The sequence below is a fragment of the Aegilops tauschii genome, chromosome 2, assembly GCF_002575655.3.
Source record: "Aegilops tauschii subsp. strangulata cultivar AL8/78 chromosome 2, Aet v6.0, whole genome shotgun sequence".
Classification (NCBI taxonomy): Eukaryota; Viridiplantae; Streptophyta; class Magnoliopsida; order Poales; family Poaceae; genus Aegilops; species Aegilops tauschii.
In genome coordinates, this window is record NC_053036.3 from 149931777 (window position 1) to 149934364 (window position 2588).

The following is a 2588-nucleotide window of genomic DNA, read 5'->3' on the forward strand; positions in this document are numbered from 1 at the left end:
TGGGTGGATCGGGAAGGCAGGGGAGTGCTCTGGTTGGGCAGGTGGATCGGGAGGGATCCTGATGTGGAGGAGGACTGGCGGCGGCGGCTGGGAGGATGGGACAGGGCTCCTAAATTCTAGGGTTGGAGGTCTATTTATACTTATAGATAGAGGAGAAGGTTTAAGGTCTCACCGATCGTAATCGGGCGGTCAAGAATAAATAGGCTAGGGGGCCAATGGAGAAACCGAAGATATTTGAGGGATGTCTAAGGATGATCCGGCCATCAGTCATGACCGCTCGGGTTGGGTTCGGGGAAGTTTCAGACACGCACACAAAGGGGGGTTAGGTCGTCACGGTCAAGAGGGAAGCGAAAACCCGATTGGTCTGGAGCGGTCGACGAAGGCAAAGCGGTCCGAGGGAAGGTGATGAAGGCAAAGGGAGAAACGGCAACGACGAGCGAATGCAAGTTTTATGAAAACATGTGGATGCAATGCGTATGATGACATGATGAATGCAGCAAACAAATAAATACACACAACGATAACGAAAAATATGGAAGCCGACTAGAGCATTGGTCTCGGGGCGTTACAACACTTCACCACTACAAGAGGATCTCGTCCCGAGATCTAGGATGGCACCGGAGAGAAGCAGAAAAGAAAGAGAAGAGGTAAATCTAAGTTGCTTCTTGTACAAACGAGTGAAACCAAAGAACCTTGAGAGGTTAAACAATTTTGAGAAAAGAATACAATGGAGATGAACGAGATTACAAACACTCCGTTAGAAAAGGGGAGCAAGGAACGTTATGAGAACCTTGTGGGTTCAAAGACATGAAACAAGGGCTTAACAAACCAAAAGAATATGAAACCACACCGGTATAATGAGATAGCCAAGGAACAAGAATGACATAATTTTGACAGCACTCCGGTTGAAAAAGAGAAGGAAAACTTGATAAGATGAAAAGAAATTGAAGAGATGACACAACACTCCGGTTAAATGGATAAGCAAGGAAAGAAGATGATCTTGACAAAACAAGAAGATGGGTCGAAGAGAGAAATATCACAATGCCTCCGGTAGAAATGAAAGAATGCAATGAAAAGAACGGAGAAGAAAACAACATGTTCTACCTTAATTGAATTTGAGAGAGCATCCTTAAAAGAAGGATAGAACGGAGTTGTTGAAAAATCAACAAAGAAAGGATATGATCTTCGTGGGCTTATGGAGACATCTCAAAACTTGAGGTGAAATTCTGCCACTAACGAAAACAATTGCTTGCTTGAGATCAACGAAGAGATGAAAACTTCTCTCGCCGAGAGGATAGGAGAAAACTTGGATCATTGATAGACACCACAATTAGCAACATTCCTTCGAGAAGGCTTTAAGTGAAATCTATACCAAGATAACTCCAACAAAGAGATTATTATGGGTTGAAATAACTCATGGACGAAGAAAATATGATGGGTTTAAATATCTCATTCTTGACAACTTGTGAATCATGAAACATGAAGAAAATTTCAAGAATGACATAACACCACCTCAAAAGATAAAAGAGAAAGAATTGCACTTCGGAATGCAAGATGAAGAATGCTTGAACTCCTCAAAACAAACATGTGTTGAGCACCATGTTTATTTTAGAGTATAGCTTCACGGATCTTGACTCCAAGAGAAATCTTGAAGAACAATTGAAGAATGAAAGGAATCCTTGATGAGCCACCATGTTGATCCTCCATGAAGAACTCAGATAATAAAAGAATGATCAAACGAAAGGGAAAGTTGAAAAGAACTCCGGGAGAAGCCTTGCAATGATTAGATGAAGCTTTGAAATGATATAATTGAAATAACTTGGAGCTCCAGAAAGAAAAATGAACAAATGAGATCAAGAATTTTGATGAATCTCCGGAATAAGGAATTAATCACTTGGATGAAACAAGAATAAGAATTACATTATGCTCATCCTTCACCAATTAAATTGATGACAAGCAATGGATTTGGCATACTACTTATTTTCGTAGAAAGGATTAAGATAGATATGGCACAAACTTGGGAAGGTCTTCAACGAACCACCGATAGGATTGGAAAGAACGAATGAATCTATATGATAACGAAGGAAGAGAACTCTTGAACGAACCACCATAAGAATTGAATATGAACGAAGAAAAGATAAAGAAACACCGGGAAGAATTAGAAAATGAACGAAGAAACTTGAGAGAATTTAGATACAAGTGAACGAAGAGATCACGAGCTAATTAGAGAATACTTGAACGATGCACCAGAAGAATATGGAGATGAACGAAGAGACATCAATTTAGAATAATTGGAGAACGAGGCTGAAAACTTAGAATGAAGAAATCTTCTGAAATGATAGCCTTTGGATGATCAAGAAACGAAAACAACTCATGAAATGCTCCGGATGGGTATGAAAAGAATTTTCACAATCGAAAAACAATTATGAGAGGATGGCATAAGCTAGAATTATGAATCTTCAAGAGAATGGAGCAAGATTTAAGAGAAAGTCTTCTTCGGTCTTCAAATGTTGAGAATGACGATGAGAAACACCACCATGAATTGTTGAGGCACTCCGGAATGAAAAATTGGAAAGGTTGAACCAACT